The 23,801-nt window shown below is 46.6% G+C and overlaps 1 protein-coding gene across 7 annotated transcripts in view; it reads right to left on the reverse strand.

Moving 5' to 3' along the window:
• LOC110523138 (muscleblind-like protein 1) overlaps positions 1-20,890 on the reverse strand; it is a 121,603-nt gene extending 100,713 nt beyond the window's left edge. For all 7 annotated transcript variants that reach the window (XM_090218963.1, XM_090218962.1, XM_090218964.1 and 4 more), the window contains exon 1: positions 20,625-20,890. The gene's annotated coding sequence lies outside the window, so the exon portion shown is untranslated. The remainder of the gene's footprint in view (positions 1-20,624) is intronic.
• Between the last annotated feature and the right edge of the window lie 2,911 nt (positions 20,891-23,801).

Below are 23,801 nucleotides of genomic sequence, written 5' to 3' on the forward strand. Positions count from 1 at the left end.
TGCCTGTGTTTACGGATTTGGGGTTGTACCTGGTAGGTTCATTGATAATTTGTGTGAGATTGAGGGCATCAAACTTAGATTGTAGGATGGCCGGGGTGTTAAGCATGTTCCAGTTTAGGTCATCTAACAGTACGAGCTCTGAATATAGATGGGGGGCAATCAATTCACATATGATGTCCAGGACATAGCTGGGGGCAGAAGGTGGTCTATAGCAAGCGGCAACAGAGAGAGACGTGTTTCTGGAAAGGTGGATTTTTAAAAGTAGAATCTCAAATTGTTTGGGCACAGACCTGGATAATAAGACAGATCTCTGCAGGCTATCTCTGCAGTAGATTGCAACTCCGCCCCCTTTGGCAGTTCTATCTTGTCAGAAAATGTTATAGTTAGGGATGGACATTTCTGGGTTTTTGATGGTCTTCTTAAGCCAGGATTCAGACACTGCTAGGACCTTCACTCATGCTGCCAAACATACCCTTGTAAAACTGACCATCCTACCAATCCTCGACTTTGGCGATGTCATTTACAAAATAGCCTCCAATACCCTACTCAACAAATTGGATGCAGTCTATCACAGTGCAATCCGTTTTGTCACCAAAGCCCCATATACTACCCACCATTGCGACCTGTACGCTCTCGTTGGCTGGCCCTCGCTTCATACTCGTCGCCAAACCCACTGGCTCCATGTCATCTACAAGACCCTGCTAGGTAATGTCCCCCCTTATCTCAGCTCGCTGGTCACCATTGCATCTCCCACCTGTAGCACACGCTCCAGCAGGTATATCTCTCTAGTCACCCCCAAAACCAATTCTTTCTTTGGCCGCCTCTCATTCCAGTTCTCTGCTGCCAATGACTGGAACAAACTACAAAAATCTCTGAAACTGGAAACACTTATCTCCCTCACTAGCTTTAAGCACCAACTGTCAGAGCAGCTCACAGATTACTGCACCTGTACATAGCCCACCTATAATTTAGCCCAAACAACTACCTCTTTCCCTACTGTATTTAATTAATTAATTTATTTTGCTCCTTTGCACCCCCATTATTTTTATTTCTACTTTGCACATTCTCCCATTGCAAATCTACCATTCCAGTGTTTTATTTGCTATATTGTATCTACTTTGCCACCATGGCCTTTTTGCCTTTACCTCCCTTATCTCACCTCATTTTCTCACATCGTATATAGACTTGTTTATACTGTATTATTGACTGTATGTTTGTTTTACTCCATGTGTAACTCTGTGTCGTTGTATGTGTCGAACTGCTTTGCTTTATCTTGGCCAGGTCGCAATTGTAAATGAGAACTTGTTCTCAACTTGCCTACCTGGTTAAATAAAGGTGAAATAAAAATAAATAAAATAAACATCCGGGTTGGCAGAGTGTGCTAAGGCAGCGAATAAAACAAACTTAAGGAGGAGGCTTCTAGTGCTGCATGCATGAACATGCCTGAAACCAAAGCTTTTATGGTTACAGAAGTTTACAAACGAGAGCGCCTGGGAAATGGGAGTGGAGCTAGGCACTGCAGAGCCTGGATTAACCTCTACATCATCAAAGGAACAGAGGAGGAGTAGGATAAGAGTACGGCTAAAGACTATAAGAACTGGTTGTCTAGTACGTTCAGAACAGAGAGTAAAAGGAGCAGGTTTCTGGGCACAGTAGAATTGACTCAAGGCATAATGTACTAGCAAAGGAATGGTAGGATGTGAATACAGTGGAGGTAAACCTATGCACTGAGTGACGATGAGAGAGATATTGTCTCTTGAAACATAATTTAAACCAGAAGAGGTCACCGCGTGTGTGGGAGGTGGAACTAAATAGATAGCTGAAGCCTATTGAGCAGGGCTAGAGGCTCTACAGTGAAATAAGGCAATAATAACCAAAACAGCAATGGACAAGGCATATTGACATTAAGGAGAGGCATGTGTAGCCGAGTGATCACAGGGGTCCAGTGAGTGGCTCAGAGACACGGCGGTTCTGGCAGCAAGTTGTCTGGCGGACCTCTTAAGCTAACAGTCCGATATGCTCTAGACAGCTAGCAGGCCGCGGCTGAAGGCTAGCAGATGGGCATTCAGGGGATGTCGCGATGGAGAAGCCAGTTGAAAATCCCCCTCAAGCAGATTACGTCGGTAGTCCAGTTGTGATGAGTCGGCGGGGGTCCAGGCCAATTGGCAAAATAGGTATTGTAGCCCAAGGCTGATGGACCTCTTCGGCTAGCCGGGAGATGGACCTAGCGAAGGCTAGCTCTGGGATAATTGGTTCTTGCTTCGGGACAGAGACATTAGCCAGGAGTAGCCACTTGGATAGCAGCTTAGCTAGCCTGCGATGATCCAGGTGAAGAGGTTCAGAGCTTGAGGTAGGAATCTGGAGATATGGAGAAAAATAAGTCCAATTTGCTCTGTTTTGAGTCGCGCTGTGCAGACTGGCGAGAGTTGGCCGGGCTAAAGTTTAGCTGATGACCGCTAGCAGTGGCTAGCTGACTACTAGCTAGGAGCTAGTTAGCTGGGTAGCTTCTGCTGAGGGTTCCGGTTCTAAAGTAAATAAAATAGCAGATCCACATCGAGTGAGTCGGGTTGCAGGATGTTGAAGTTAAGAAAAATTAAAAATATATGCGAAGAAAAAATATATAAAAAGACACAAAGACGCCTGACTGCTACGCCATCTTGGATATATCAATGCGTGAATGACATGTTATCACTTGTGAACGATGCAGTAAAAGGCAAGAAACAGCGCATACCTTTTTTAGTGATTTTTTTCACATCCTAGTTGCACACCTCATGTAGCCCAGCCCATAGGCCTATATGTTTTGATAAGGTTTGTATCACACCTCATGTACCCCAGCCCATAGGGCCTATATGTTTTGATAAGGTTAGTATCACACCTCATGTACCCCAGCCCATAGGGCCTATATGTTTTGATAAGGTTAGTATCACACCTCATGTACCCCAGCCCATAGGGCCTATATGTTTTGATAAGGTTTGTATCACAAGTAAAGTGGCCAAATAACTTCTCCAACTCTGAGTATATTATTCTGTTCTTCTGAAATACATTTTCTTCATATCTTGTTTCTTTACACCTGTCTAATATACATAATGGATTTATTGTGATGGTATAGACTATATTACACGGAATTCATGTACTTGTTAAAATGTAGCTGTTCCAAAGGTCTTCATCAGTGGCTTGTAGGCTATGAGTGGAAGCCCAGAGATGCTACTTGTGTTTATGTTTATTAATGGTCAATGATGAAAATGTCATGACCACCACTGCCCTAATGCTGGGCAATGTAGTAATTTCTGCTTTCCTAAATACCCACTTACTGAGAAGAACATGACTGTTATGACTGTTAGAGGGAAGAGGGAAGGAGTTAGAAGACAGAGGGAGAGGTCGAGAGGATGAAATGACAGGGAGAGAAGGAGAGAAGAAGAGGCAAAGCAGAATGTGATTGGAACTGAAAAAGAGAGTGGGAGAGATTGTGAAGGAGAGGAGAGAGAGCAGAGAGGGGGAAGGAGAGGAGAGAGAGAGAGAGAGGGTGAAGGATAGTAGAGAGGGAGAGGGGGTGAAGGAGAAGAGAGAGGGAGAGAGTGTGAAGGGGAGGAGAGAGGGCAGAGAGGGTGAATGAGAGGTGAGAGGGTGAAGGAGAGGAGAGGAGAGAGGGAGAGAGTGAAGGAGACGGGAGAAGGAACACCAAATAATGCTTGCAGAGCAGAATTAGGCTGATACCTGCTAATTATCCAAATCCAGAAAAAATAAGCTAAATTCTACAAAAGGAAGCGATTCCCAAACCTTCCATAAAAAAGACATCACCTACAGAGAGATGAACCTGGATAAGAGTCCCCTAAGCAAGCGGGTCCTGGGGCTCTGTTCACAAACACAAACACACCCCACAGAGCCCCAGGACAGCAGCACAATTAGACCCAACCAATTCATGACAAAACAAAAGATAATTACTTCAGACATTGGAAAGATTTTATCAAAAAACAGGTCAAGTGGAATGTTATTTGACCCGAAACAGAGAGAACACAGTGGCAGAATACCTGACCACTGTGACTGACCCTAAACAGAGAGTACACAGAGGCAGAATACCTGACCACTGTGACTGACCCTAAACAGAGAGTACACAGTGGCAGAATACCTGACCACTGTGACTGACCCTAAACAGAGAGTACACAGTGGCAGAATATCTGACCACTGTGACTGACCCTAAACAGAGAGTACACAGAGGCAGAATACCTGTCCACTGTGACTGACGCTAAACAGAGAGTACACATAGGCAGAATACCTGACAACTGTGACTGACCCTAAATAGAGAGTACACAGAGGCAGAATACCTGACCACTGTGACTGACCCTAAACAGAGAGTACACAGTGGCAGAATACCTGAACACTGTGACTGACCCTAAACAGAGAGTACACAGAGGTAGAATACCTGACCACTGTGACTGACCCTAAACAGAGAGTACACAGTGGCAGAATACCTGTCCACTGTGACTGACCCTAAACAGAGAGTACACAGTGGCAGAATACCTGTCCACTGTGACTGACCCTAAACAGAGAGTACACAGTGGCAGAATACCTGACCACTGTGACTGACCCTAAACAGAGAGTACACAGTGGCAGAATACCTGACCACTGTGACTGACCCTAAACAGAGAGTACACAGTGGCAGAATACCTGACCACTGTGACTGACCCTAAACAGAGAGTACACAGAGGCAGAATACCTGTCCACTGTGACTGACCCTGAACAGAGAGTACACAGTGGCAGAATACCTGACCACTGTGACTGACCCTAAACAGAGAGTACACAGTGGCAGAATACCTGACCACTGTGACTGACCCTAAACAGAGAGTACACAGTGGCAGAATACCTGTCCACTGTGACTGACGCTAAACAGAGAGTACACAGTGGCAGAATACCTGTCCACTGTGACTGACCCTAAATAGAGAGTACACAGTGGCAGAATACCTGACCACTGTGACTGACCCTAAATAGAGAGTACACATAGGCAGAATACCTGTCCACTGTGACTGACCCTAAACAGAGAGTACACAGAGGCAGAATACCTGTCCACTGTGACTGACCCAAACATAAGGAAATCTTTGACAATGTACAGACTCAGTGAGCATAGCCTTGCTATTGAGAAAGGCCGCCGTATGAGAAGACAGGCTGAGTTGCACTTCCTAACCTCCTGCCAAATGTATGACCATATTAGAGACACATATTTCCCTCAGATTACACAGATCCACTATTTTTTTTTTAACAAATATACATTTGATAAACTCCCATATCTACTGGGTGAAATACCACAGTGTACCATCACAGCAGCAAGATTTGTGACCTGTTGCCACAAGAAAAGGGCAACCAGTGAAGAACAAACACCATTCTAAATACAACACATATTTCTGTTTATTTATTTTTCATTTTATACTTTAAGTATTTACACATCATTTCAACAATGTATATAGACATAATATATTATAGACATAATATGACATTTGAAATGAAATGTTTTTATTCTTTTGGAACTTTTGTGAGAGAGGGTAGATGAGGTAGAAAAGAGGTAGAAAAGAGGAAAGATTTTCCATCCTGGCACTCAGTTTGCATTCCACCTGGAGACCTGGAGAATTTAGGACCATTTTTCATTCGCTTCTGTCTCCCTCCCTCCCTCCCTCCATCAATTTCCATCTCTCTCGCCATCTCTTTCTCTCAACGTCTCTCCCCCTCTGGAATTTGGCTTGTCCAAGGCAAGTATTTTACCTATTCATCCAAACTGTAGACTGGTTTCTTCTTCCCAGCTCATTTACATAGGCTGTCTATCTGTCTCAGAGCCTCTCACACAGTCTGTGGTGTACTCATCAGCAAGACTACTGAGAAACATTTATTTGGATGAGTTTATGTTTGTGTCCCATCTTTCATTGACCAGGTGTGAGATAGAAATCGGACACGTATCTGCCATGATAAAACTGTTCCAGCCACGTCAGCTGATCGGACGGGAAGAGCTTGAAGACGACTAGATGGAATCTTCCACTCCCACCTCTACTGTTGCCTTGGTACTCAATTCATCCTCCTTTTAATAGATGTCCTCATTTAATTCCTCTCTTCCTCTGTAGCCCTCCCTCTCTCTCTCCCTCTCTCTCCCTCTCTCTCTCTTTTCTGTCTCTCTCACTCTCCCTCTCTCCCTCATTCATGCACCTCATGCTGCAGTACCCACGGTAAAGTGCTGTGATATCGTTATCTCCATGGAAACCAGGGGAAGCCTTAATCGGAGCAGTGAGATAGGTATAGAGAGAAGAATAGAGAGAAGGAGAGAGAGAATGAGAGAGAGAAGGAGAGAGAAGGAGAGAGAGAAGAGAGAGGAGAGAGAGGAGGAGAGAGAGAAGGAGAGAGGAGAGAGAGGAGGAGAGAGAGAAGGAGAGAGAAGGAGAGAGAGAAGGATGTTTTGATAACGTAATGCTACAACGGTACCCCTTGCTCTCTATCTCACTCTCTCTTCTCTCTCTCTTGTCTTCTCTCTCTCCTCCTCTCTCTCCTCTCTCTCTCTCTTTTTTCTCTCTCAATTAAATTACATTAAATTCAAAGGGCTTTATCGGCATGTGAAACATATGTTTACGTTGCCAAGCAAGTGAAATAGATAATAAACAAAAGTGAAGTAAACAATAAAAAATTACAGTGAATATTACACTCACAAAAATTCTCTCTCTCTCTCTCTCACTCTCTCCCTCTCCCTCCATCTCTCTCTCTCTCTCTCTCTCTCTCTCTCTCCCTCCATCTCTCACTCTCTCCCTCTCCCTCCATCTCTCTCTCTCTCTCTCTCTCTCTCTCTCTCTCTCTCTCTCTCTCTCTGTCTTTCTCTCTCTCTCTCTCTCTCCGTTTCTCTCTCTCTCTCTCCCTCTCCCTCTGTCTCTCTCTCTCTCTCTCTCTCCCCGTCTCTCTCTCTCTCCCTACGTCTCTCTCTCTCCCTCTCCCTCTGTCTCTCTCTCCCTCTCTCTCTCCCTCTCCCTCTCCCTCTCCCTCTCCCTCTCCCTCTCACTCTCCCTCTCCCTCTCCCTCTCCCTCTGTCTCTCTCTCCCTCTCTCTCTCTCTTAGTCTCTCTCTCTCCCTCCGTCTTTCTCTCTCTCTCTCTCTCTGTTTCTCTCTCTCTCTCTCTCTCCCTCTGTCTCTCTCTCTCTCTGTTTCTCTCTCTCTCCCTCTCCCTCCGTCTCTCTCTCTCTCTCTCCCTCCATCTCTCTCTCTCTCTCTCTCTCTCCCTCAATCTCTCTCTCTCTCTCTCTCTCTCTCTCTCTCTCTCTCCCTCTCCCTCTCCCTCTGTCTCTCTCCCTCTCTCTCCCTCTCCCTCCGTCTCTCTCCCTCTCTCTCCGTCTCTCTCCCTCTCCGTCTCTCTCTCTCTCTTCCTCTCCCTCCGTCTCTCTCTCTCTCTCCCTCTCCCTCCGTCTTTCTCTCTCTCACTCCTTGTCTCCATCCATCTTTGTCTCCTTATCTGTCTCTGCATCGTTCACAGTCAGACCACCTTCTCTTGTCTGCCCCTGTACAGTACATTACAGTACACAACACATGGATAAGCACAAAAAGTACTTTAATTGGACAGTGCGCTGTTCCCTCAGCTTTTGACCAAAACGGAGGCGGGGTGGCCGCTTTGTTATTGTTCTAAATGCAGACCTGTCCCTTTAAAAGCAGTGGACCAATGGAAAGAAATAGCCTGCTATTCAGTGATTCGGGAGGACCAATCATGTCTGCCATTGACCCACTGGACAACAGTCATTCATTAGGTGGATGTTACCTGTTACAGTCAGGGTTTTGATTCTGTCTTCGCTTTGATCTATATCCTGTTACATAGAACACACAGCCCAGACCACATCACTATTACTGAGCAGAAAACCATCAGACAGCAGCCCAACCTCTGAGAGGATCAACTGGCCCAGTGATGGAAAGAAGGAGAAAACCATCAGACAGCAGCCCAACCTCCGAGAGGATCAACTGGCCCAGTGGTGGATAGAAGGAGAAAACTATCAGACAGCAGCCCAACCTCTGAGAGGATCAACTGTCCCAGTGATGGATAGAGGGAGAAAACCATCAGACAGCAGCCCAACCTCCGAGAGGATCAACTGTCCTAGTGAACGACAGAAGGAGAAAACCATCAGTGATGGATAGAAGCAGAAAACCATCAGTGATGGATAGAGGGAGAAAACCATCAGTGATGGATAGAAGCAGAAAACCATCAGTGATGGATAGAAGGAGAAAACCATCAGTGATGGATAGAAGGAGAAAACCATCAGTGATGGATAGAGGTAGAAAACCATCAGTGATGGATAGAAGCAGAAAACCATCAGTGATGGATAGAAGGAGAAAAACATCAGTGATGGATAGAAGCAGAAAACCATCAGTGATGGATAGAAGCAGAAAACCATCAGTGATGGATAGAAGGAGAAAACCATCAGTGATGGATAGAAGGAGAAAACCATCAGTGATGGATAGAGGGAGAAAACCATCAGTGATGGATAGAAGGAGAAAACCATCAGTGAAGGATAGAAGCAGAAAACCATCAGTGATGGATAGAAGGAGAAAACCATCAGTGATGGATAGAGGGAGAAAACCATCAGTGATGGATAGAGGGAGAAAACCATCAGTGATGGATAGAAGCAGAAAACCATCAGTGATGGATAGAAGCAGAAAACCATCAGTGACGGATAGAAGCAGAAAACCATCAGTGATGGATAGAAGGAGAAAACCATCAGTGATGGATAGAAGTAGAAAACCATCAGTGATGGATAGAAGGAGAAAACCATCAGTGATGGATAGAGGGAGAAAACCATCAGACAGCAGCCCAACCTCCGAGAGGATCAAATGTCCCAGTGATGGACAGAAGCAGAAAACCATCAGTGATGGATAGAAGCAGAAAACCATCAGTGATGGATAGAAGGAGAAAACCATCAGTGATGGATAGAGGGAGAAAACCATCAGTGATGGATAGAAGCAGAAAACCATCAGTGATGGATAGAGGGAGAAAACCATCAGTGATGGATAGAAGGAGAAAACCATCAGTGATGGATAGAAGCAGAAAACCATCAGTGATGGATAGAGGGAGAAAACCATCAGTGATGGATAGAAGGAGAAAACCATCAGTGATGGATAGAAGGAAAAAACCATCAGTGATGGATAGAGGGAGAAAACCATCAGTGATGGATAGAAGGAGAAAACCATCAGTGATGGATAGAAGGAGAAAACCATCAGTGATGGATAGAGGGAGAAAACCATCAGTGATGGATAGAAGGAGAAAACCATCAGTGATGGATAGAAGGAGAAAACCATCAGTGATGGATAGAAGGAGAAATCCATCAGTGATGGATAGAAGGAGAAAACCATCAGTGATAGATAGAAGGAGAAAACCATCAGTGAAGGATAGAAGGAGAAAACCATCAGTGATGGATAGAAGGAGAAAACCATCAGTGATGGATAGAGGGAGAAAACCATCAGTGATGGATAGAAGAAAACCATCAGTGATGGATAGAAGGAGAAAACCATCAGTGATGGATAGAAGGAGAAAACCATCAGTGATGAATAGAAGGAGAAAACCATCAGTGATGGATAGAAGCAGAAAACCATCAGTGGTGGATAGAGGGAGAAAACCATCAGTGATGGATAGAGGGAGAAAACCATCAGTGATGGAATGAGGGAGAAAACCATCAGTGATGGATAGAGGGAGAAAACCATCAGTGATGGATAGAAGCCAAAAACCATCAGTGATGGATAGAAGGAGTAAACCATCAGTGATGGATAGAAGGAGAAAACCATCAGTGATGGATTGAAGGAGAAAACCATCAGTGATGGATAGAAGGAGAAAACCATCAGTGATGGATAGAAGGAGAAAACCATCAGTGATGGATAGAAGCAGAAAACCATCAGTGATGGATAGAGGGAGAAAACCATCAGTGATGGATAGAAGGAGAAAACCATCAGTGATGGATAGAAGGAGAAAACCATCAGTGATGGATAGAAGGAGAAAACCATCAGTGAAGGATAGAAGGAGAAAACCATCAGTGATGGATAGAAGCAGAAAACCATCAGTGATGGATAGAAGCAGAAAACCATCAGTGATGGATAGAAGCAGAAAACCATCAGTGATGGATAGAAGCAGAACACCATCAGTGATGGATAGAAGGAGAAAACCATCAGTGATGGATAGAAGCAGAAAACCATCAGTGATGGATAGAGGGAGAAAACCATCAGTGATGGATAGAGGGAGAAAAACATCAGTGATGGATAGAGGGAGAAAACCATCAGTGATGGATAGAAGGAGAAAACCATCAGTGATGGATAGAAGGAGAAAACCATCAGTGATGGATAGAAGGAGAAAACCATCAGTGATGGATAGAAAGAGAAAACCATCAGTGATGGATAGAAACAGAAACCCATCAGTGATGGATAGAAGGAGAAAACCATCAGTGATGGATAGAAGCAGAAACCATCAGTGATGGATAGAAGCAGAAAACCATCAGTGATGGATAGAAGCAGAAAACCATCAGTAATGGATAGAAGCAGAAAACCATCAGTGATGGATAGAAGCAGAAAACCATCAGTGATGGATAGAAGCAGAACACCATCAGTGATGGATAGAAGGAGAAAACCATCAGTGATGGATAGAAGCAGAAAACCATCAGTGATGGATAGAGGGAGAAAACCATCAGTGATGGATAGAGGGAGAAAACCATCAGTGATGGATAGAGGGAGAAAACCATCAGTGATGGATAGAAGGAGAAAACCATCAGTGATGCATAGAAGCAGAAAACCATCAGTGATGGATAGAAGGAGAAAACCATCAGTGATGGATAGAAGGAGAAAACCATCAGTGATGGATAGAAGGAGAAAACCATCAGTGATGGATAGAAGGAGAAAACCATCAGTGATGGATAGAGGGAGAAAACCATCAGTGATGGATAGAAGGAGAAAACCATCAGTGATGGATAGAAGGAGAAAACCATCAGTGAAGGATAGAAGGAGAAAACCATCAGTGATGGATAGAAGGAGAAAACCATCAGTGATGGATAGAAGGAGAAAACCATCAGTGATGGATAGAAGGAGAAAACCATCAGTGATGGATAGAAGGAGAAAACCATCAGTGATGGATAGAAGGAGAAAACCATCAGTGATGGATAGAAGGAGAAAACCATCAGTGATGGATAGAGGGAGAAAACCATCAGTGATGGATAGAGGGAGAAAACCATCAGTGATGGACAGAAGCAGAAAACCATCAGTGATGGATAGAGGGAGAAAACCATCAGTGATGGATAGAAGGAGAAAACCATCAGTGATGGATAGAGGGAGAAAACCATCAGTGATGGATAGAGGGAGAAAACCATCAGTGAAGGATAGAAGCAGAAAACCATCAGTGATGGATAGAGGGAGAAAACCATCAGTGATGGATAGAGGGAGAAAACCATCAGTGATGGATAGAGGGAGAAAACCATCAGTGATGGATAGAAGGAGAAAACCATCAGTGATGGATAGAAGGAGAAAACCATCAGTGATGGATAGAGGGAGAAAACCATCAGTGATGGATAGAGGGAGAAAACCATCAGTGATGGATAGAGGGAGAAAACCATCAGACAGCAGCCCAACCTCCGAGAGGATCAACTGTCCCAGTGATGGACAGAAGCAGAAAACCATCAGTGATGGATAGAGGGAGAAAACCATCAGTGATGGATAGAGGGAGAAAACCATCAGACAGCAGCCCAACCTCCGAGAGGATCAACTGTCCCAGTGATGGACAGAAGCAGAAAACCATCAGTGATGGATAGAGGGAGAAAACCATCAGTGATGGATAGAGGGAGAAAACCATCAGTGATGGATAGAAGCAGAAAACCATCAGTGATGGATAGAGGGAGAAAACCATCAGTGATGGATAGAAGCAGAAAACCATCAGTGATGGATAGAGGGAGAAAACCATCAGTGATGGATAGAGGGAGAAAACCATCAGTGATGGATAGAGGGAGAAAACCATCAGTGATGGATAGAAGGAGAAAACCATCAGTGATGGATAGAGGGAGAAAACCATCAGTGATGGATAGAGGGAGAAAACCATCAGTGATGGATAGAAGCAGAAAACCATCAGTGATGGATAGAAGGAGAAAACCATCAGTGATGGATAGAGGGAGAAAACTATCAGTGATGGATAGAAGGAGAAAACCATCAGTGATGGATAGAGGGAGAAAACCATCAGTGATGGATAGAGGGAGAAAACTATCAGTGATGGATAGAGGGAGAAAACCATCAGTGATGGATAGAGGGAGAAAACCATCAGTGATGGATAGAAGGAGAAGGAAAATGCTTTTAGTTGGAAGCTATTTCTTCACCTTTCTTCCCTTGAAATTCAGGACACTGTGTAAACAGTATTCTATCTGCCCTCACAAGCATGGACGCACTAGCGTGCACACACAGACACACACAGGGCTCCCCTCCCTCTGCATCTGTAGCGTAAACAGAGGTGGGTAGGCAGACAGGCCTTGAAGTGTCATGCTGTCGTCTTCAGTATCATATCAGTGCGTGTGTTTCAACAGTCTGACACTCAGACACACACCAGTTGAGGAGTGTGCGTGTGCGTGTGCGTGTGAGAGAGAGAGAGAGAGAGAGAGAGAGGCTCCTCCTGAGTAACTGCAGAGTACTGTGATGCAGCAGTGGTGTCATTGAGTTCACCAGCATAAATCTCCTCTCAGCACAGCCACAGTCCCTCTCTCCTCCCAGCCCCAGTCCCTCTCTCCTCCCAGACCCAGTCCCTCTCTCCTCCCAGCCCCAGTCCCTCTCTCCTCCCAGACCCAGTCCCTCTCTCTTCCCAGCCCCAGTCCCTCTCTCCTCCCAGACCCAGTCCCTCTCTCCTTCCAGACCCAGTGACTCTCTCCTCCCAGACCCTGCTCCAGTCCCTCTCTCCTCCCAGCCCCAGTCCCTCTCTCCTCCCAGACCCATTCCCTCTCTCCTCCCAGACCCAGTCCCTCTCTCCTCCCAGCCCCAGTCCCTCTCTCCTCCCAGCCCCAGTCCCTCTCTCCTCCCAGACCCAGTCCCTCTCTCTTCCCAGCCCCAGTCCCTCTCTCCTCCCAGACCCAGTCCCTCTCTCCTTCCAGACCCAGTGACTCTCTCCTCCCAGACCCTGCTCCAGTCCCTCTCTCCTCCCAGCACAGCCCCAGTCCCTCTCTCCTCCCAGCACAGCCCCAGTCCCTCTCTCCTCCAAACACAGACCCAGTCCCTTTCTCCTCCAAGCTCCAGTCCCTCTCTCCTCCCAGCACAGCCCCAGTCCCTCTCTCCTCCCAGCACAGACCCAGTCCCTCACTCCTCACAGACCCAGTCCCTCTCTCCTCCCAGCACAGACCCAGTCCCTCTCTCCTCCCAGCACAGCTCCAGTCCCTCTCTCCTCCCAGCACAGCCCCAGTCCCTCTCTCCTCCAAACACAGACCCAGTCCCAGAGAGAGAGAGAGAGAGAGAGAGAGAGACCTAGAGAGAGAGAGACCTAGAGAGAGAGAGACCGAGAGAGACCTAGAGAGAGAGAGACCGAGAGAGACGTAGAGAGAGAGAGACCGAGAGAGACCTAGAGAGAGAGAGACCTAGAGACCGAGAGAACCAGAGAGAGAGATTATAGTGTTATTGGTAAAAATTATCCTTGTCAGGCAGACACTAGTACCCTGCCCAGAGCTCTAATTCACAGAAGTGGTGTGTAATCTAGGATATTTGAAGGGGTTTAAGGTGTCAAAAACCTTCTCTTGCTTCCCAGAGTGCTGAACAGAATAGGATAGATGTTCTTCTCCCCGTCCCAATGGTAGAGGTCACAGTACGGAGGGGTAATATGTTCTGTGTCTCAATGTCACCTCAAACGGTTTCTTTTCTGTTCTGGGGAAATCACTTTTAAAAGCTCTGGAGGACCACTGGTCAAAAGTTTTAGAACACCTACTCATTCAAGGGTTTTTCTATATATTTTTGTGATTTTCTACATTGTATAATTATAGTGAAGACATCAAAACTATGAAATACCACACATGGAATTATGTGGTAACCAAAAAAAAAAAGTGTCAAACAATTCAAAAATACAGATTATTTAAAGTAGGCACCCTTTGCGTTGATGACAGCTTTGCATACTCTTGGCGTTCTCTCAACCAGCTTCACCTGGAATGCTTTTCCAACAGTCTTGAAGGAATTCACACATATGCTGAGTACTTGTTGGCTGCTTTTCCTTCACTCTGCATTCCAACTCATCCCAAACCATCTCAATTTGGTTGAGGTCGGCTGATTGTGGAGGCCAGGTGTGTTGGGTCATTGTCCTGTTGAAAAATAAATTATAGTCCCACTAAGCTCAAACCAGATGGCAAGGCGTATCGCTGCAGAATGCTGTGGCAGCCATGCTGGTTAAGTGTGCCTTGAATTCTAAGTAAATCCCAGACAGTGTCACCAGCAAAGCACCCCCACACCATAACACCTCCTCCTCCATGCTTTACGGTGGGAATTACACATGCAGAGATCATCTGTTCACCTACTCTGCATCTCACAAAGACACAGCAGTTTGGAATCAAAAATTGCAAATTTGGACTCATCAAACCAAAGGACAGATTTCCACCGTTGCTCATATTTCTTGGCCCAAGAAAGTCTCTTCTTCTTATTGGTGTCCTTTAGTAGTGGTTTCTTTGCAGCAATTTGACCATGAAGGCCTGATTCACACAGTCTCCTCTGAACAATTGATTTTGAGATGTGTCTGTTACTTGAACTCTGTGAAGCATTTATTTGGGCTGAAATCTGAGGTGCAGTTAACTCTAATGAACTTTTCCTCTGCAGCAGAGGTAACTCTGTGTAACTCTGTGTAGAACATGCGGTCGAGCTCCTGTCGGTCGAGCTCCTGTCGGTCGAGCTCCTGTCGGTCGAGCTCCTGTCGGTCGAACTCCTGTCGGTCGTTCTCCTGTCGGTCGAGCTCCTGTCGGTCGAACTCCTGGCCTACTAAATGCTCAGGCGTTGCATTGAATCAACCAATGGTTGCATGCCACGTCATCGACTGGGCAGTCAGTCAGTCAGTACGATTAGCTGATACGTTAAATACCTATCCAGGCGCTGTAAGATGATGTCATGAGTCTGAAACGTAGTCGGGCAGGAACTCCACCATTCACAGTCGACGTGCCGTGTCTGTCTCGCAGTGATGACCTTTGTTTGTTTTTTTAACCTTCATTCCACTAGTCAGTTATGAACAAATTCTCATTTACGATGACGCCCTATGACCTCACTAGAAGTTCACTTGGAAATCATCTTCGCCATTTTCTTGATTTGTTACTTCACTTTTTAGCTTTGTTTATTTTATCTTAGTTTGTTTTTAGGTTTGTTTCTAGATGTCCTACCCTGCCCCCCCTCTGCTGCAACAAACCCTCTCTCTCTCTCTATAATAAAAGCACACACACACACACACACAGATCTGCATTCCACAGACACCCCTTGTGATTACTGAGGGAGACAGATAGATGACATCACTTTTGAAGAACAGATCTGTGCCAAGAGGAAAGGAAAGGAGAGAGACAGAGAGACAGAGAGAGACATACACATCTAAAGAGCCACTTATTTACTCCACAGCTCAGCAAAGCATCTAAACACACACCCACATCTAAACACACACACACACAAATGTTTGCTTAATTAACGTATAAGAAAATGCACTGTGATACGGTGAGACATGGCATACTGGGGTCAGACAGACAGACAGACAGACAGACATACAGACAGACAGACAGACAGACAGACACTACTAATGACCTTGTAGATCTAGCAGCTCTGTGTTCAAGCCTTTATCGCACTGTTACCGCTGAGAGAGAGAGAGAGAAGGAGAGAGAGAGAGAGAAGGAGAGAGAGAGAGAGAGAAGGAGAGAGAGAGAGAAGGATAGAGAGACGGAGAGAAAGAGAGACAGAGAGAGAAGGAGAGAGAGACCGAGAGAGAAGGAGTGAGAGAGAGAGAGAGAGAAGGAGAGACAGAGAGAAGGAGAGAGACGAGAGACAGGGAGAGAGAGAGAGAGAGAGAGAGAGAGGGAGAAGGATAGAGACAGAGGGAGAGAGAGATAGAGGAGAGAGAGAGAGAGAGAGATAGGGGAGAGAGAGAGAGAGAGAGAGAGAGAGAGAGAGAGAAAGAGAAAGAGAAAGAGAGAGAGGCAGAAAGAGAGACAGAGAGAGAGAGAGAAGGAGAGAGGGAGAAGGAGAGAGAGAGACAGAGAGAGAGAGAAGGAGAGAGAGAGAGGAGAGAGTCAGAGAGAGAGAGAGTGAGAAAGAGAGAGAGAGACAGAGAGAGAGAGAGAGGAGGAGGGGTGCAGATCAAAAGAGACGTGTCTGTAGACATTTATTTAACCTTCATTTAACTCGGCAAGTCAGTTAAGAACAAATTCTTATTTTACAATGACAGCCCACCCCGGCAAAACCCTCCCTTAACCCGGACGACTCTGGGTCAATTGCGCCGCCCTAGGGAACTCTTCAACACAGCCGGTTGTGATACAGCCCGGGATCGAACCAGGGTCTGTCGTGACGCCTCTATAGCGTTGAGATGCAGTATCTTAGAGCACTGCACCATTCGGGAGCCCAAAGAGGGAGACAGACTGTCTGGAGGGAAGTCACAGTGGAACGAGACTGCTGACGACATTGATAGGCGACGACGATGATGATGATGATGATGATGATGATGATGATGATGATGATGATGACAACAAGTTCTCACAGTCTCACTGGAGATTTCAAAATGTATCCCATAGCTGCAGGAAGTAGGGGTATTGAGAGTTCTGCAGGAAGTAGGGGTAGTGAGAGTTCTGCAGGAAGTAGGGGTAGTGAGAGTTCTGCAGGAAGTAGGTGTAGTGAGAGTTCTGCAGGAAGTAGGTGTAGTGAGAGTTCTGCAGGAAGTAGGGGTAGTGAGAGTTCTGCAGGAAGTAGAGGTAGTGAGAGTTCTGCAGGAAGTAGGGGTAGTGAGAGTTCTGCAGGAAGTAGGGGTGGTGAGTGTTCTGCAGGAAGTAGTGGTAGTGAGAGTTCTGCAGGAAGTAGGGGTGGTGAGGGTGATGCAGGAAGTAGGGGTAGTGAGAGTTCTGCAGGAAGTAGTGGTAGTGAGAGTTCTGCAGGAAGTAGGGGTGGTGAGGGTGATGCAGGAAGTAGTGGTAGTGAGAGTTCTGCAGGAAGTAGAGGTAGTGAGAGTTCTGCAGGAAGTAGGGGTAGTGAGAGTTCTGCAGGAAGTATGGGTAGTGAGAGTTCTGCAGGAAGTAGGGGTAGTGAGAGTTCTGCAGGAAGTAGGTGTAGTGAGAGTTCTGCAGGAAGTAGGTGTAGTGAGAGTTCTGCAGGAAGTAGGGGTAGTGAGAGTTCTGCAGGAAGTAGGTGTAGTGAGAGTTCTGCAGGAAGTAGGGGTAGTGAGAGTTCTGCAGGAAGTAGAGGTAGTGAGAGTTCTGCAGGAAGTAGGTGTAGTGAGAGTTCTGCAGGAAGTAGGTGTAGTGAGAGTTCTGCAGGAAGTAGGGGTAGTGAGAGTTCTGCAGGAAGTAGAGGTAGTGAGAGTTCTGCAGGAAGTAGGGGTAGTGAGAGTTCTGCAGGAAGTAGGGGTGGTGAGTGTTCTGCAGGAAGTAGTGGTAGTGAGAGTTCTGCAGGAAGTAGGGGTGGTGAGGGTGATGCAGGAAGTAGGGGTAGTGAGAGTTCTGCAGGAAGTAGTGGTAGTGAGAGTTCTGCAGGAAGTAGGGGTGGTGAGGGTGATGCAGGAAGTAGTGGTAGTGAGAGTTCTGCAGGAAGTAGAGGTAGTGAGAGTTCTGCAGGAAGTAGGGGTAGTGAGAGTTCTGCAGGAAGTATGGGTAGTGAGGGTGATGCAGGAAGTAGGGGTAGTGAGAGTTCTGCAGGAAGTAGGGGTGGTGAGTGTTCTGCAGGAAGTAGTGGTAGTGAGAGTTCTGCAGGAAGTAGGGGTGGTGAGGGTGATGCAGGAAGTAGGGGTAGTGAGAGTTCTGCAGGAAGTAGTGGTAGTGAGAGTTCTGCAGGAAGTAGTGGTAGTGAGAGTTCTGCAGGAAGTAGGGGTAGTGAGAGTTCTGCAGGAAGTAGGGGTGGTGAGGGTGATGCAGGAAGTAGGGGTGGTGAGGGTGATGCAGGAAGTAGGGGTAGTGAGAGTTCTGCAGGAAGTAGGGGTGGTGAGAGTAATAAGTAGGGGTGGTGAGGGTGCTGCATGACCCCCTGAGAAATCAAATATTTACACCGGATTAGTGCACTAGGCCTTTGTTACTCCTGAATGAGACAAATACTGGTCAGCAGAGCAAAGAAAATGACTTGACTTCAATCTTGAACGACCTGCTCTGGATGATAATCCACGTTAACCAGCGAGAGATGGAACCAGAGACTAACTGGACCAGATATCCCCTCTATACAGCTGACAACCTACATCAGTAACAGATATACACTGTGTCAAGCCAACAGGTTGAGTTAGACACCAACTATCTCCTTTAAACAAAAAAAAAGTGATGTGGACACCCCTTTAAACGTGTGGATTCTGCTATTTCAGCCACACCCCTTTCTGACAGGTGTATAAAATCGTGCACACAGCCATGCAATCTCCATAGACAAACATTGGCAGTAGAATGGGCCTCACTGAAAGAGCTCTGTGACTTTCATCGTTGCGCCGTCATAGGATTCCACCTTTCCAACAAGTCAGTTTGTCAAACTTCTGCCCTGCTAGAGCGCCCCCCGGTCAACTGCTAGCGCTGTTATTGTAAAGTGGAAATGTCTAGGAGCAACAACGGCACAGCAGCAAAGTGGTAGGCAAACACAAGCTCACAGAACGGGGTGCTGAAGTGCTCTACACTCACTTTAGAGTTCAGAACTGCCTCTGGAAACAACTTCAGCACAAAAACTGTTCGTTGGGAGCTTCGGGAAATGAGTTTCCGTGGCCGAGCAGACGCTCACAAGCCTAAGATCACCATGCGCAATAGCCAGGCGTCGGCTGGAGTGGTGTAAAGCTCACCGCCATAGGACTATGGCGCAGTGGAAATGCCTTCTCTGGAGTGATGAATCACGCTTCACGATCTGACAGTCTAACGAACAAATCTGGGTTTGGCAGAAGCCGCAGAACGCTCCCTACCCCAATGCATAGTGTCAACTGTCAAGTTTGGTGGGGGAATAATGGTCAGGGGAAGGTTTTCGTGGTTTGGGCACATTAGTTCCAGTGATGGGAAATCTTAACGCTACAGAATACAATGACATTCCAGACTATTCTGTGCTTTCAACTTCGTGGCAACAGTTAGGGGAAGGCCCTTTCCTGTTTTAGCATGACAATGCCCCCGTTCACAAAGCGAGGTCCATACAGAAATTGTTTGTCGGGATGGGTGTGGAAGAACTTGACTGGCCTGAATAGAGCCCTGACCTCAACCCAATCAAACACCTTTGGGATGAATTGGAAAGTTGACTGCGAGCCAGACCTAATCGCCCAGCATCAGTGCTTGACCTCACTAATGCTCTTGTGGCTGAATGGAAGCAAGTCCCTGCAGCAATGTTCCAACATCTAGTGGAAAGCCTTCCCAGAAGAGTGGAGGCTGTTATAGCAGCAAAGGGGGGACCAACTCCATGTTAATGCCAATGATTTTGGAATGAGACGTTCGACGAGCAGGTGTCCACACACTTTTGGCCATGTAGCGTATCACCTACATTCAATCCCTCAATCAGTCCATCGAAATACACAAAAACACAATCCCCCCCCCCCACACCAGACATGGTTTGTCAGACTGTAGCATGGTTACCGTTACCGTGGGTAACGTGGGAGTTTAATACTTTCCTTTGAACAGCAGGAGTCATCTCATTATGCAGGGGAGTGTCGCGTCTTCATGGATAGGTGAGTCTGTGTGCCTGTGTGGTGTGGTGTGTGTGTGTGTGTACATACTGTACATATGTAGGATCTTAATTTGAACAGTTGAACATTCATTCCATAATGTTGCTTGATAAGTGGTCAGTCTATTATCTGGCCAAAAGTAAAATCCTGTTATTGTAACTATGTATTATTGAGTATTTTCTGTGTATTTATGTGAAACATGAAGCTCATCTGCAGTGCAGGAAAATTCTCAGCAACAAAAGAGTGATCCAATTAAGATCCTATGCGTGTGTGTGTGTGTGTGTGTGTGTGTGTGTGTGTGTGTGTGTGTGTGTGTGTGTGTGTGTGTGTGTGTGTGTGTGTGTGTGTGTGTGTGTGTGTGTGTGTGTGTGTGTGTGTGTGTATGTGTGTGTGTGTGGAGAGCAGGCTGCTGGGGAGAATGTCTACGGTGCGTGTGGTTAACAAATGTACAGGACATTAAACACTAACGGTATCCATCCACAGTCTCCTCAGCTCTTTTCCACATTGAAAACCGTCCCGCATCAAATGACTGCACAGGACACTGTCTGACTAACTAACTGCACACACTCACACACAGACAGACACAAACACACATACACACAAACACACGACAGAGTAAAAGTTTTCCCCAATCAATAATATCAACCTGAGACTCCGTAAATACAAGCAGAATTGTCTCGAGTATAGAGCTCTCTCTCTACACACACACACACACACACACACTCCACACACACACACACACACACACACACACACACACACACACACACACACACGGTAAACAGTAACTGTATTCACTTACTGTGTCTCAACGTGGACTCCTCCGATTGCTACTGAGCGGAGAATAGAAAGTGAAAACCTCATGCTCGCTTTGCGGCGCTTCTCTCCCTCCCTCGCTTCTCTCCCCTCTCGCTCACTTTCACTCCTGCCTCTTCTCTCTCTCTCTCTCTCTCTCTCTCAATTCAATTCAATTCAAGGGGCTTTAATGGCATGGGAAACGTGTTAACATTGCCAAAGCAAGCGAGGTAGATAATATACATATCTCTCTCTCTCTCTCTCTCTCTCTCTGTGAACCACCCCTCTCCATATAAGGAAGTACAGCTAAACATGCAGATGCAGCTGGCTCAGTTCACCTATCACAGCACGTGCTTCCACCGTATGCAAAACAGAAAGAGACAGAGGGAATAGAAGGAAGAATAGAAGGAGAGAGAGAAAGAGGGAGGGAGGGAGACAGAGTAAGAGAGAGGTAGCCAACTCAACTGAACTGCTGCCGTCATCAAAAGAGTGCCCTGATTTTGTCCTGTGTGTTCCTGTGTTTGTGTGTAAATACATTCAGACAGTCAGACAGTGGAACCCGTGTCCATAGACAGTTATCCTGTACCAGAGGAGGAAGGGAAGGACTATCCTCCTCAGTGAATTTCATAGAAATAAAAAGTGAAACGTTAAAAAAGTAAAACTATACTAAATATATTCACGTCACCAATTAATTGATTAAAACACACTGTATTGTAAAGCAGGTCTACAGTTGCCTCAACAGCACTCTGTAGGGTAGCACCATGGTGTAGCCAGAGGACAGCTACCTTCCGTCCTCCTCTGGGTACATTGACTTCAATACAAAATCTTGGAGGCTCATGGTGCTCAACCCCTTCCATAGACTTACACAGTAATTATGACAACTTCTGGAGGACGTTCTCCAACCTATCAGAGCTCTTTTAGCATGAACTGACATGTTGTCCACCCAATCAAAGGATCAGAGAATTAATCTAGTACTGAAAGCATAAGCCCGAAAAAGCTAGCACTCCAGTACATAAAATGTTATGCGTAGTTGACTCAAAGAGAGAGAAAGACAATAGTTGAACAGTGTTGAACAAATTAATGAATTTAAAAAGTAAGGAGAAGCAAGCACCGGGAGGGTGAAAGAGAGGGAGAGATATTTAGTTGTATTTGTTTCACTTTACTTAGCTAGCGAATGCAGATCGCTAGATTAGTTAGCCTACTGAAACACCCGGATCAAACAGAGAGGGATGCTATGTTAGCTAGCTGGCTAAGGCTATCCAACAGAGAGGGATGATATGTTAGCTAGCTGGCTATGGCTATCCAACAGAGAGGGATGCTATGTTAGCTAGCTGGCTATGGCTAACCAACAGAGAGGGATGCTATGTTAGCTAGCTGGCTATGGCTATCCAACAGAGAGGGATGCTATGTTAGCTAGCTGGCTATGGCTAACCAACAGAGAGGGATGCTATGTTAGCTAGCTGGCTATGGCTATCCAACAGAGAGGGATGCTATGTTAGCTAGCTGGCTATGGCTATCCAACAGAGAGGGATGCTATGTTAGCTAGCTGGCTATGGCTATCCAACAGAGAGGGATGCTATGTTAGCTAGCTGGCTATGGCTATCCAACAGAGAGGGATGATATGTTAGCTAGCTGGCTATGGCTATCCAACAGAGAGAGATGATACGTTAGCTAGCTGGCTATGGCTATCTATCACTGGAACTCTTCCAAGTCAAGATAAGCTGCTTGCTCTACTGCATTATTGTAGTGGTATTACTAACACCTTAGTTCTAGTACCTATTTGTCCCTAGAATTTCTAAGCAAACAGCGGGAGGAAGGACTTTCTCCCATAGAGCTACGTTTTTATGGAATGGTCTGCCTATCCATGTGAAAGACGCAGACTCGGTCTCAACCTTTACGTCTTCACTGAAGACTCATCTCTTCAGTAGGTGGCTATACAGGGAGAGAGAGAGAGGACATGGAGAGAGCTGATAGGGTGGCTATACAGGGAGAGAGAGAGAGGACATGGAGAGAGCTGGGAGGGTGGCTATACAGGGAGAGAGAGAGAGGACATGGAGAGAGCTGGGAGGGTGGCTATACAGGGAGAGAGAGAGAGGACATGGAGAGAGCTGGGAGGGTGGCTATACAGGGAGAGAGAGAGAGGACATGGAGAGAGCTGGGAGTGTGGCTATACAGGGAGAGAGAGAGAGGACATGGAGAGAGCTGGGAGGGTGGCTATACAGGAAGAGAGAGAGAGGACATGGAGAGAGCTGGGAGGGTGGCTATACAGGGAGAGAGAGAGAGGACATGGAGAGAGCTGGGAGGGTGGCTATACAGGGAGAGAGAGAGAGGACATGGAGAGAGCTGGGAGGGTGGCTATACAGGGAGAGAGAGAGAGGACATGGAGAGAGCTGGGAGGGTGGCTATACAGGGAGAGAGAGAGAGGACATGGAGAGAGCTGGGAGGGTGGCTATACAGGGAGAGAGAGAGGACATGGAGAGAGCTGGGAGGGTGGCTATACAGGGAGAGAGAGAGGGGACATGGAGAGAGCTGGGAGGGTGGCTATACAGGGAGAGAGAGAGAGGACATGGAGAGAGCGGGGAGAGAGAGAGGACATGGAGAGAGCTGGGAGGGTGGCTATACAGGGAGAGAGAGAGAGGACATGGAGAGAGCTGGGAGGGTGGCTATACAGGGAGAGAGAGAGAGGACATGGAGAGAGCTGGGAGGGTGGCTATACAGGGAGAGAGAGAGATACAGAGAGACACAGAGAGAGAGAGAGGACATGGAGAGAGCTGGGAGGGTGGCTATACAGGGAGAGAGAGAGGACATGGAGAGAGCTGGGAGGGTGGCTATACAGGGAGAGAGAGAGAGGACATGGAGAGAGCTGGGAGGGTGGCTATACAGGGAGAGAGAGAGAGGACATGGAGAGAGCTGGGAGGGTGGCTATACAGGGAGAGAGAGAGAGGACATGGAGAGAGCTGGGAGGGTGGCTATACAGGGAGAGAGAGAGAGGACATGGAGAGAGCTGGGAGGGTGGCTATACAGGGAGAGAGAGAGAGGACATGGAGAGAGCTGGGAGGGTGGCTATACAGGGAGAGAGAGAGAGGACATGGAGAGAGCGGGGAGGGTGGCTATACAGGGAGAGAGAGAGAGGACATGGAGAGAGCGGGGAGGGTGGCTATACAGGGAGAGAGAGAGAGGACAT

The sequence above is a fragment of the Oncorhynchus mykiss genome, chromosome 24, assembly GCF_057628025.1.
Source record: "Oncorhynchus mykiss isolate SJ-2025 chromosome 24, ASM5762802v1, whole genome shotgun sequence".
Lineage (NCBI taxonomy): Eukaryota > Metazoa > Chordata > Actinopteri > Salmoniformes > Salmonidae > Oncorhynchus > Oncorhynchus mykiss.